General features: G+C 37.6%; 1 pseudogene; it reads right to left on the bottom strand.

The window, feature by feature from the left end:
- Positions 1-6,438: 6,438 nt before the first annotated feature.
- LOC116140597 lies at positions 6,439-7,979 on the bottom strand (annotated as a pseudogene).
- Between the last annotated feature and the right edge of the window lie 5,342 nt (positions 7,980-13,321).

The following is a 13,321-nucleotide window of genomic DNA, read 5'->3' as shown; positions in this document are numbered from 1 at the left end:
CTCAAATTCAGCATTTAGTTTTGCTTTTAATTCATCTATTTGAGGTTTGGACTTACTAATTAACAACATGTCATCTACGTATAACAGTAAGTACAAAGGTATGTTATTAAAGCAAGCATAGTACAAGTAGTTATCATATGCACTCCTAATGAACCCAATTTCCACTATAAATGAGTCAAATCTTTTGTACCATTGCCTAGGGGATTGTTTGAGTCCATACAAGGACTTATGCAACAGGCAGGCATGTTCAAGCAGGTTTCTATCTCTAAACCCCAATGATTGACTCATATAAATTTTCTCTTCCAATTCACTATATAAAAAAGCAGTTTTAACATCTAACTGTTCCAGTTCTAGATTATACTGAGTTACTACAAGTAACATGAGTCTATACAAGTAACATGAGTCTAATTGTTTTAAACTTAACTACAGGAGAGAAAACTTTTGTAAAGTCTATACCTGCCCTTTGTGTGTAGCCCTTTGCCACCAATCTTGCTTTGTATCTTGGAGGGTCTAAGCTTGTTAGACCTTCCTTCAGTTTATAAAGCCATTTGCAGTCAATTAAATTTTGGTCAGTAGGTTTTGGGACCAGAGTCCAAGTACTGTTCTATCTTAAGGATTTCATCTCCTCCTTCATTGCTTCTAGCCACTTTTTACTGTCTTTTGAACTCACATCTTCCTGATATGTCTCTGGTTCAGACCTCAGTGTCTCTACCCTAGCCACAAGGGCTGTGTAGATCAGATCTGCATAACTGTATCTGTTTGGGGGCCTTATTTCCCTTTTGACTCTGTCTCTGGCCAGCTGGTAGTCTGCTAGGTTCTCATTCTATTCTTCATCATTGTTCTTAGACTGCTCAGTTTATTCATATTGGTCCCCAATGTTCTGTAGTGTGGTACCTTTTGGTTCTGTTTGTTCAGTTTGTTCTAAGTGTTCTGTCAGGTTTTGTGGCTCTACCTCAAACTGTGATCTCTCTGTTTGATCAAGCAGTTCAGGATCTGTTCTTGAGTTACCTGCATTGTCAGTAGACACTTTGCAAGGGAAGGTTAGCTCATTAAAGACTACATCTCGGCTTATTATGATCCTAACTCTTGGTGCATTTCTCTCCCACAACCTATAACCTTTAGTACCATCCTGGTACCCTAGGAAGACACATTTTAGAGACCTGGGTTCAAGCTTACCCTTTCTGGTATGTGCATATGTTGCACACCCAAAAACCCTTAGGTGGTTCAGGTTAGGTTTCCTCCCAGATCATCTCTCTTCAGGGCATTTAAAACCTATTGAGCTGGATGGACTTCTATTGATCAAATAAGCAGCTGTAGTTAGGGCTTCTCCCCAAAAAGTCTTGGGTAGCCCAACAGTGAATAGAAGACACCTGACCCTTTCTAGGAGAGTCCTATTCATCCTTTCTGCAACTCATTTTGTTGTGGGGTTGCCCTGACAGTTCTATGCCTTTGTAACCCTTGATTTTGGCAGTAGGTGTCAAACTTTAAGTTACAGAACTCCAGACTATTATCAGTTCTAAGGGTTTTAACCTTTCTATCTAACTGTGTTTCTATAAGGGTTTTCCAACCTTTGAACTTGGTTAGGGCTTCGTCCTTGATCCTAAGGAGGTATACCCATACCTTTCTACTGTAATCATCCACAATGGAGAGGAAATATATGTTCCTTCCATGTGACTTTACCTTTTCTGGACTCCAAAGGTCAGCATGGACATAGTCTAGACAGTTTGCAGCAAGATGAGTTCCTTTTTGAAAACTCATCCTGTGCTGTTTTCCAAGGATACAGGTTTCACAGAAATCTAGAGCAGTTACAACATCACTACCAAAATAACCTTGCTGTTTCAATGCATTCATACCATTCTGGCCTATATGGCCTAATCTCAAGTGCCATTTTACTGCAGCAGATATGTTAGTAGACAGTAAAACAGAATTGGAAACATCAGGATAGTACTGCCCACACAATATATAGAGCCCATTTTTCTTAACGCCCTTCATTAACACATTTCCATTTTTGTAGACTTCCATACATCCATTTTGAGCCTTATAAGAACAGCCTGATTCATCTAAGGTTCCTAAGGAAATTAGATTATGTTTTAGTTCAGGTATAAACTTGACTCTAGTTAGTAATACTAACTTACCACTATTTAGCTTAATGGTTATATCTCCTATCCCTTAAACCTCACAGGAGTGGTTATTCCCCATAAAGACAATTTCCTATTCCCCAGTTTTAAGTCTTTGAAACCAGTCCTTGTTAGGGCTCATATGGAAGCTACAACCTGAGTCTAGTACCCATTCACTGCCTCTAGATGTATTAGAAATGGTAAGGGCTTCTGATATTTCTAGGTTACTACTAGAGCTGGCTAGGTTTGTCTCTGTAATATTCTGTTTGTTCTTTTTAATCCAATCATAGCAATTTTTCTTTTGGTGTCCTACCTTGTTACAGAAGAAACATTTCCTAGATTCCCCCTTAGTTCTACTATTTCCTTTACTATTCTTCTTGTTTTAAAAACCTACATTTCTCTGATGGGTTTTTGCATTATCTTTGCTAGATTGCCCAACCTCAATTTTCCCTTTCACAAACAAATTGCTACCATTACGCTTCTGGATCTTTAATTCTAATTCCCTAGATTTCAGTCCAGAAACAATCAGGTCCACACTAGGTACTGTCCCACTATACTGGAGTGCATTCTTTACCACTAAGTATTCTTCCGATAGGGAATTTAACAGAATCATAGCAAGGCTTGAATCTCCTAGTTCTTGGTCAGTACCTTTTAAGGTTAGGGTCATTTTTAAGAATTCATCAAGATTATCATCTAGGGATTTAGCTATGTCCATCTTATAAGAAAATAAAGCACCTTTCAAGAAAGCTAAATTAGGGGCAGATTTAAGAGCATACAGAGACTCGAGTTTACCCCAGAGTGGAATTGGAGATTCCACACAATCCACCTTTCGCAGCACGGTGTTTGACAGATTCATAATGATCAAATTGTATGCTTCTTCATCCACTTCTGCCTTTTTCTTTTTCTTTTCTTCTGGCCATTTGGTCTCATCCTTTTCAAGTGCGATCCCGACCTTGTTGTGAGATAATAAGGCCTTCATTTTCTTTTTTCATGTATTAAAATCGATATTCCCATCATATTGGGAGATCTCCATGCGAGTAGTGCTCATTATACTATAATTACAGGGCAGAATCAGTCTAAGAAGTACGTGGCATTGTTATACCAGAGATTGCCAAATACTGCTAGGCAGTTTTTAAGGCTATTACTGGTTTTTCAGCCGAAATACTCTTAAACAGATTCAGGACGATTAATGACAGGGCAAAACAGTCTAAGGAGTATGTGGCGTTATTATACCAGAAGTTGCCAAATACTGCTAGGTAATTTTTAAGGCGATTACTGGTTTTCCAGCCAAAATACCCTTAAACAGATTTAGAACTATTCGAAACCCTAATTCGAAAGAAAAACCCCCAAATCCTAACAAAACCCTAATTTTGATTTTGCCCGATTTTCGTTGATCCCTTGTGTTTGTGACCTAATCTCACGAATTAATCCCAAGATTCAGCAAGATTTGAAGTCCTAATGATCTAGGAACCTTTAAATCGAAAAACCCCCAAAAACTGACAAACCCTAATTTTCGAATTCATCAAGAGTTAAATGATTCCTAAACCTAGATTCACCTTAGACCTTTAGGCTCTGATACCACTGTTGTAATTTCTCTTTACTCAAATCAAGCAAGCCTCAACCAACAAACACATAATCAACGCAAACCAAACAAATTCAACACACAGTATTTATCGTGGTTCACTTGTTCAATATTGAATAAGCTACGTCCACTTTGAGCTCCAAAATATGGATGCTTGCTGCACTTACTATTACGATCAAGAACGGTTACAAACCTCAAACTCTCTTCCCTTTACAAGATTTCAACCAAGATCAAGACCGACTTCAGAATAAAGATAAATCTACAATCTGAACTAAGAACACTACACCAGGTTCTCACCCCACTAAGAAACACAACTCAATGGATAGAATATCAGTAGATTTACACAGACTCAAAGCCTTAATTCTTGAACCCTAATCTAGTAACTTTGAGAGATATCAAACAGAGAGAATACGCGTTAGTCGTGAAACTGAAGGGTCCTCTACTTTTACAGGGTTTGACTCAGCTTAAGTCCTCAATCGTCAGATCTGTCTTCAAACCAACGATTAGGATAAAGTCTCGACTTAAGTCAAAACGATGTCGCATAAGGCTTCTCGGCTTAAGTCAAAACGGTGTTGCATAAGGCTTCACATTTAACGCGATCTCTCATAAAAAGATCATAACCAAGAAAAAGAACAAACTCATGAGGGCCTTGAGAGAGCAAGGGACTATTTTCTAGTGAATATTGGAATGCTTGACAATGGTGAAAATTAGGGCTTTGAGCCAAGTGGTGTCGCATTTCGGAAAAGTGCTTAATATTATGTCGTTATCTTGAGCTTCAAAGTGCCTCTGAAACCTGATCATGCCATGAAGGCACTTAGATTGACACCAAAACCCTGGGTATTGATAGAGTTCAAGACCATTCCAATTTTCTTCCTTCAGAAGCCTGGTTAAAAGTTGTTCAATCTCATTGCTTAGCTCTTCCTCTTTCTCTCCAAGGGATTCTATTTTTTTCTCCATGGAGATTTGTTTACACAAAGAAAACTTTGGTAGTGAGTGAGCATATAGTTCAACACAATTTACATATAGTGGATGGTATCTACTTGAACATAAAGAGATTAGGGAATAAAACAACTAATAATGGAAAAATTAATATAGTGATGTAACGTAAAAGAACAACAATGATAGTAAGAGAATAAGAATAATATAACAAAAGACAATCTCATAGATTGTATTGTGCAATTCATGGAGGCAAGAATTCCTTTGAACCTTATCATTTGCTTTTTCCTACCACTTGATTGCCTGCTAGAATATGTTCAATGGATTGCATTTAATTACTCTTATGTTAGTTGATTTTGTACATAGTAACAATCTCACTAAGTTCTTGGAGATCTTCACCTATTTTAAAGGTTAATCAAGATTCTTATTATGTTAACTAGAGTAGACTTCACAATTTTATGTTATGTTTTTAAGAACTCTATGTTGGGCAATATTGTACATTATACTTGCAAAGAAATTTTTGTCTGCAAAAATATAGTAGTAGACGGTAGGCACAAGGGAGGCTGACTGTTAGATATGCAAAAGCCTGGCTGATGACTCACCAAAACTGGGTTTATCAAAACTATTTTTCTTGCAAAACCTTCACCCAAAAAAAAAAAAAAAAAATGAAAACCTCGAACTTATAATAAAAATTCTACTATATTTTAGTCAAGAATTCTTGAAATTAATTTTTGTATATTCGGTTAGTCAATGACAAAAGGCGAGCCAATTTTATGGTCCTAAGGAATATATTCTTAGAGAAGTAGACATACTTTATAATAATTTCTAGATAATCATGGATAAATAATGGTGTTAAATAACAATAGAAATCTTGTGGTGATATAATGTTAGAACTCAAGCACAAAGGAGAGCTTAACCCAAAACGCCGGCCTGATAGGTGGGAGAGCCCCTACACTTAAGTACCACACTTGGTGGGTGTGAGATTCCGATGTGAGATCCTAACATTGCACCCCCCTTAAAGAGCCGACATCTACGACGGCTTTCACTCTATTGACACTGACCCAATGGTAGCCATTTTCCCCTTTAGATGGCTTCACTCACCTATCGGCCATTCGATGCACATCGCACCTTAATCTAGCCTATAGGTAGCCCTTTCCATAGTCTAACTCTCAACGAAAGCACCAATGTTAGAACTCAAACCCAAGGAAGAGTCCAACCCAAAAAACTGGCCTGATAGGTGAGAGAGCCCCTAGACTTTGTTGATTTTATTGCTTAAAGAAGTAAACAAGACCAGAGTGCAAGTTTATAAACATAAGGGTTGCGTTTGTAAAAGAACTGTTGTAAACTCATCAGAAACAATGACGTTTCAAGAGTGTTGAGTGTTTGTATAAAAGCTCAGCTATAACTTTACTAATTCAGTTAAGTAAAAAGGAAAACAGAATTCGTTTCTCTCTGAAACAGAATCCAGATTCAATCTTGCATTGTTTCTTGATTGTTTTTGCTAAGTTCTTGCTTCATCCTTACTAATCTAACTGACTTAAGTACCACATTTGGTGGGAGTGAGATCCCGATGTGGGATCCTAATATGTAAGAAATCTATAGAAATCTTATGGTAGTTGAAATATAATATTCTATTGAATATTGTATAGAATATCATGTAACATGTTAGAGTTTGTAGGATTTTTATTATTGGATTAATATAATTTTGAGCTCTCACTTACTAATTTAAACTTTTAATTCTTTAACAAGACACGTGCTAACATCACATGTTTATTCATTATTCTCAGTACTTGTTTTGTACAAATTAAGATTATTTAGATCCAACTTATTCACACTTCATCACATAAAAGAAAAAGCATTTACAACAACATGAAAGCGAGCTATTTAATGTATATATATATTTTCTACGATTTCTTAAAGGTTAAACCCGAGCCACTCAACTTTTCTTCTATTATTTTCCCCAAACGTTCGGCCATTGAAGGTGTCAAATAATTTTTCCAATCTCTGACTTCACCTTTCCTATAGAAGATATCCTTCTTAATATTCTTCACCTCGAAGGTCTTTATGTTATCAAAGCTACAAAACTTTGATATTTCTTTCTTGACTCCTTGTTTCTCTTCATCTTCACTAAAAGGATATCCTAAAAAACTTGTCAATCTCTTAACATAAAAATCGATGTCCTCTTTTAAGTCTTCATATTTCAAGAATAATATTTTGTGCGGTTGCTCTTTGCTAGCCTTCCAATATCCCAACACATTTTCCCAAATGGGGCCAAAGCTTTTGATTCCTTCACAAACCATCTCAAAAGTGTCATGAAGTGAAAGAGGCTCCTTGCCTTCGATCGGAAATCCGTTGACCCAGAACTTCCATTGAGAGATGAACTGATCCAAGGGATTTCTACACATGTAAACAATACGACAATTTGAGTTCATGATAGAATTTGGAAGCGAAGCATATGGAGTATGCGTCGAAAAAATTCTTGGTTGAGGAAAGTCGTCGAGAATCGGAGTTTGATCTTTCAGATAAATGTTTAGATCAAGAAAACTTATCAACTCATGAGGACTTTTAGTGAGCAAGGGGCTATTTTCTTGTGTATTGGTAACGATTGACAATGGTGAAAGTTAGGGCTTTCAGCCAAAGGGTGCCTGATTTCCGAAAAGTGATCAACATTATATCATTCTCTTGAGCGTGGAAGTGCCTTTGAAATCTGATCGTGCCAGGAAGGAACTTGGATTGATTCCAAAAGCCCTGGTGTTTGCAGAGCTCGGCACCATTCCAGTGTTTGGCTTTAGGAAGGTGGGNCTATAACTTTACTAATTCAGTTAAGTAAAAAGGAAAACAGAATTCGTTTCTCTCTGAAACAGAATCCAGATTCAATCTTTCATTGTTTCTTGATTGTTTTTGCTAAGTTCTTGCTTCATCCTTGCTGATCTAACTTGGTATCAGAGCAAGTGACTCACGTCAATGGCGAACGTTTCTGGTTCCTCTTCATAGTCACTCAAAAGCATTGAAGAAATGTTGCGGGAATCTTCAAGCCGTACCACCTCAACTTTGGCGTCGAATCTGCAGGTGATAAACCCTAAGCTTACTCAGAACAACTATCGTTTTTGGAGTTCACAGGTCTTGTTCACGGTTGGTTCACACGAACTTGAGGATCACTTACTTGGTAAAGTTCCCTGTCCTCCTCCTCTTATACTGTCTGATTCTGTAAATGAGAAAGAATTAGAACAAGGTCATGGAGAACCTAAGACTATTAGTGACTCTGTTAGTGATAAGATTAATCCTGCTTATATCATGTGGAAACGCACAGACAAATTTCTTATGAGTTGATTATTAGCATCCATTTCTGAGAACATGTTTGGAAATGTTTCTAAGTGTAAATTTTCCACCGAGATATGGTATACCTTAGAAAATGAGTTTGTTAATGATTCAAAGGCCAGAGCACTTCATTTAAAGAATCTCTTACAGACAACTCAGAAATGTAATCTAGGAATTGCAAAATACATAAAGAAGATGAAAGAAATTGCAGAAAGCCTCTATGCCAGTGGGTTAGTTATATCAGATGAAGAATTATTGCAGTATGTACTTGATGTTTTAGGCCCAGAATATGATGCAGTTGTAGTTAATCTCACATCTAGGCTTGAATCAAAGGTGGATAATGTAACATTGCAGAAGGCGCAATTTCTATTACAAAAGTTTGAGATTAGACTTGACAAGTTCAATTCAGTTGATTCATACAGTAGCTCTACCAATCTAGCTTCAGTTAATACTTCAGTCAATCCTACTGGATTTAATACAGAGAACAAGAATCCTAATGTTCTTCAACCAACTGGAGCAATTCAAACCTCACCTAACCCTTTTTCCAATACCATTCCCTCACTGAACTCACTAGGAAATCCACACTATTATCAAAACTATCCTGTACCTATCTCAGAAGCTTATGGAGCAGGGCATGGTGGTCAATCAAGTTACTATTCTAATGTTCCTTTGAATAGTACAAGGCCAACTGGATTTCAGAGTTATGGGAGAGGTAGAGGACGAAATACTGGTCGAAATAAGATAATATGTCAAGTTTGTCATAAAGCTGGTCACTCAGCTGCTCAATGCTATCACAGGTTTAATACCTCATACACTGGAACTTATTATGGCAGCTACAATACTGGTGCACAGTCCACACAAATGCCTGGTTCACAGTCCTCACACACTCAAGGAATTTTTCAGTTTCCTCAGTCATCTCAGCCACAGCAATTTAGTCCTTATCAGAACTTCTCTCAAACACCACCACCACTACCTAGTTCTCCATATACTCACAATAACAGTAGTGTTTCTCAACTGAGAGGTGACTCTGTTTCCTCACCATTTCTTGGAGTACCTAGCCAACAAAACTTAGTTACTAATCAAGCCTTTTTGGTATCTACCGGTGCTGCTCAACCTATTCATAATACTGCTAGTATGCCAGTTCATCCTCAGCAGCAAAACCAGTATTCAGCTCTAGCCACTTCACTCACACCCACAGATCCTATTTGGTATATGGATTCTGGAGCTACTGATCATGTAGCATCAGACCTCATCCATTTAAATGTCAGTCAGCCTTATGATGGTGGAAATCAGCTTCAAGTTGGCAATGGTAAGTGTTTATCTATCTCTCATACTAGTTGGTCTCCTTTACCTAGTACCTTACATTCAAAATGCCTTCAACTCAAAAATATTATGTGTGTGCCCAAAATTACTAAAAATATTTTAAGTATTTCCAAGTTTACTAAAGATAACAGTGTAGTTGTTGAGTCTAATGCTGATTGTTGTATTGTTAAGGACAAGCTAACCAAGGCAACACTACTGAAATGGGATCTTAAAGGTGGCTTATACCAGTTGCAAGTTCCTCATCCAAACTTTTTCAATACGTCAATTCATATGTCTCCTAAAACTGTTTTAGTCTCACAACATTCCTTTCCCACTGTTGCATCACCAGATTTTAATTGTGTCAATAATGCTTTACTTTCTAGTAATCTGCATTCTAGTGATATGTTAGACAGTCAAAGTATTCACAACAAGTCTGTGCATTGTGCTACTTCAAATAATGTTGCCTCATTCATGAACTGTAATAATGATGCACAATGTACTAGCTCTCAATGTTGTAATACATTACCTATCAATAAAACAAATAGTTTGAGTGTTTTGGATGCTATTTCTAATAATATGATTGTCCAATCTGCTGATTGTAGTGTAGCTGATTCTACTGCTCACAATGCTTTAACTGTTACCAATTCTGATTCTTATATGGTTTGGCATAAACGTTTAGGACATCCAAATTCAACTATTTTACGTAGAATTCTTGCAACTCTACCAAAGAATACCTCACTTAAAATTACCTCTCATACTGTTAATTCCTCCCTAGATCAGCTGAATTCACCTGCAGATGGTTTCCTTTTAGATCAGTCTAACATATCACCAAAATCAGCACATATGTTCTGTGATGCTTGTCAATTAGGGAAACTCCATAATAACACTTTTCCCTCCTCCTCATCACAAGCTAGTGCACCTCTAGAACTTGTCCATAGTGATGTGTGGGGGCCTGCACCTTTATTATCATCTGAAGGTTTTAGATATTATGTCCAATTTCTTGATGACTACAGTAGATATACGTGGTTGTTTCCTCTTAGAACCAAGGCTGAAGTTAAGTCAGTTTTCATCAAGTTTCATCACTTGGCTGAGAGGCAATATGGCCATAAACTCAAATGCTTACAATCTGACCAAGGAAGAGAGTATATTGCTCTTCATCCTTACCTTACTAGTTTAGGAATTCAATTCAAGCACTCATGTGCTCATATTCACCAGCAAAATGGCAGACCTGAAAGAAAGCACATACATCTTGTTGAGACAGGTTTAACTCTCCTTGCACATGCCTCTATGCCACTGCATTTTTGGTGCCTGGCATTTGAAACTGCTGTATTTCTTATAAATAGAATGCCCACACACACTCTTGGCAATATATCACCTTATCAAAGGCTCTTTCACACCACTCCAACTTATGCACATCTTAAGGTTTTTGGTTGTTCTTGTTTTCCTCTTCTTAGACCTCTTAATAAACATAAGTTTGATTTTCATACTGAGAAATGTGTCTTTGTAGGTTACAGCTTAGTCCATAAAGGATATAAATGTTTAAAACCTGATGGCAAACTGTTTAGCACACCTAGTGTAAAATTCAATGAATGTGAATTTTCGTTTTCTCAAGGAAATGCATTTTTGTCGTCTGCATCTAGTCCTTCATCTGCTGATTCTGTTATTTCACCTTCAATTTTTCCTTTCATTTCTGTGCATTCACCTATTAAGCATACTCATGGTTCTTCAACTAGACTTGCCCCTTGCTCCTCTCCAGCAGTCAGACCTTCACAGCAAAATCCTAATGATACAGCAGCAGGTAATAAATCTACACCTACATTTTGTCCACAACATGTTCCTATCTCACCACAACTTAACTTAATTCCTATCTCTTCAACATCTACATATAAATCTTCACTACAAAACCATCCTAACACATCAGCTATTTCGCATTCTAACTCAATCAAAACCTCATCTACCCCAGACTCAGTCAAAACCTCATCTGCCCCAGTCCATTTTTCACCCACATTCCCTATTTCTTCCCTGCTAGTTATCACAGCACCTGACATAATACCTTCTTGCTCTCTTGAAGTTGATTTATCATTGTCTAAGTTTGCTGACACCTCTGATGTTTCTCTCAACCCAAAGTCTGAGGCTATCAACACCCACTCTATGCTCACAAGAGCTAAAACAGCAGCACAATCTAAAGCAGTAGTTTGCTCTCTTTCTGGAATAGGTTCTTACCCTCAATCTGCAGCCTTACTTACTGAAACTGATAACACTACACCAAGACCTGTGCTTTCTGCACATGGCAGTGTTGAATCTACATCTATGTCTTCTGCTTATATAAGTGTTGAACCTGAACCAAAACCTTTATCTCCTTTTGATGCCTTAGCCAATGATAAATGGAAAGCTACCATGAAGGATGAATTTAATGCATTGCTCAAAAATGAAACCTGGATACTTGTTCCTCTCACTCGTGATCTCAATGTAGTAGGAAACAAGTGGGTTTTTAGAGTGAAATATAATGCAGATGGTACTTTACAAAAGTATAAAGCTAGACTTGTAGCCAAGGGTTTTCAACAAACACCAGGACTTGACTATTTTGAGACATTTAGTCCAGTTATTAAGCCTTCCACTATTAGGATAATCTTGACCTTGGCAGTGACAAAAGGTTGGGATATTCAACAAGTTGACTTAAATAATGCCTTCCTTAATGGTACTCTTGTTGAAGAAGTGTATATGCAGCAACCTTTAGGGTTTGAGGATCATGATAAACCAGGATATGTGTGTAAGTTGAATAAAGCCCTTTATGGACTCAAACAAGCTCCTAGAGCTTGGTTTGATAAGCTCAAAATAGCCTTGCATGACAAAGGATTTCAGAATTCCATTGCATAGCTTGTTTATTCTCAAGCAACATGGATCACTTACTTATGTTCTAATCTATGTTGATGATATTCTCATCACAGGATCAGATTCTTCTTATGTTGCTCAACTGATGTTAGAGTTAAATAGTAAATTTGCACTTAAAACCCTTGGTTCTCTTCATTATTTTCTTGGTTTAGAGGCCACATGAAATTCTGGTGGCATTCATTTGAAACAATCAAAGTATGCTTCAGACTTGTTAAGGAAAACCAAGATGTGGGATGCTAATCCTTGTCTCACACCCATGGCTGTTCGTGTTAAATTATTCTCTACTGACAGTGAGCTGTTTAACAACCCCACACTTTACCGAAGTACCATAGGTACTCTTCAATATCTTACCCTCACCAGACCTGATCTCAGCTTCCCTGTCAACAAGTTGAGCTAGTTTTTGTCAGCCCCTACAGAGCTCCACTGGCAGGCATGTAAAAGAATCCTTCGGTATGTCAAAGGCACATTGGATTATGGCCTACACTTCAAACCAACAGTGGCTTTACAAGTAGAATGCTATCCTGATGCAGATTAGGGCAGTAACTTGGACGATAGGAGATCCACAAGTGGTTATTGTGTGTATATGGGTCCTAATCTGATTCAGTGGAGTTCTTGGAAGCAAAAAGTGGTTGTCCTATCCTCAACTGAGGCTGAATATCGAGCCTTGGCCCAAACTGGTACTGAGGTAGCTTAGTTGCAAAGTGTTTTTACTGAACTAGGGTTAACACTATCTACAACACCAGTTATTTGGTGTGACAATGTCAGTGCTGGTGCCCTAGCATCTAATCCTGTTTTTCATGCTAGAACTAAGCACATTGATATTGATACTCACTACATCTGAGAACAAGTGTTAGCAAAACAAGTTACAATTTAATATGTGCCTTCTAAACTTCAAATAGCTGACATATTGACCAAACCTCTATCAGCTGCTCAGTTCACTGAATTAAGATAGAAACTTACTGTTCTCAGTCACAAGGAAATATAATTTTTTTTTGTTACTGATCTATTGGTTGTTGCAGGCTAAAGCATGAGATATGAATGCAGTGGCATGATTGTTGGAACTGCTCTGTTTGTGGTTTTTTTGTTGTTGTACTGCTGTGTTTTTGGGTATTACGTGTGTGTAGTATTTGTGGTTTTGCTGATGAAGTGAATGCAGTAGCATGGCAGTTAAAGC

Source organism: Pistacia vera, unplaced genomic scaffold (assembly GCF_008641045.1).
Source record: "Pistacia vera cultivar Batoury unplaced genomic scaffold, PisVer_v2 Contig374, whole genome shotgun sequence".
NCBI lineage: Eukaryota > Viridiplantae > Streptophyta > Magnoliopsida > Sapindales > Anacardiaceae > Pistacia > Pistacia vera.
This window is presented reverse-complemented; position numbering and strand designations above follow the sequence as displayed.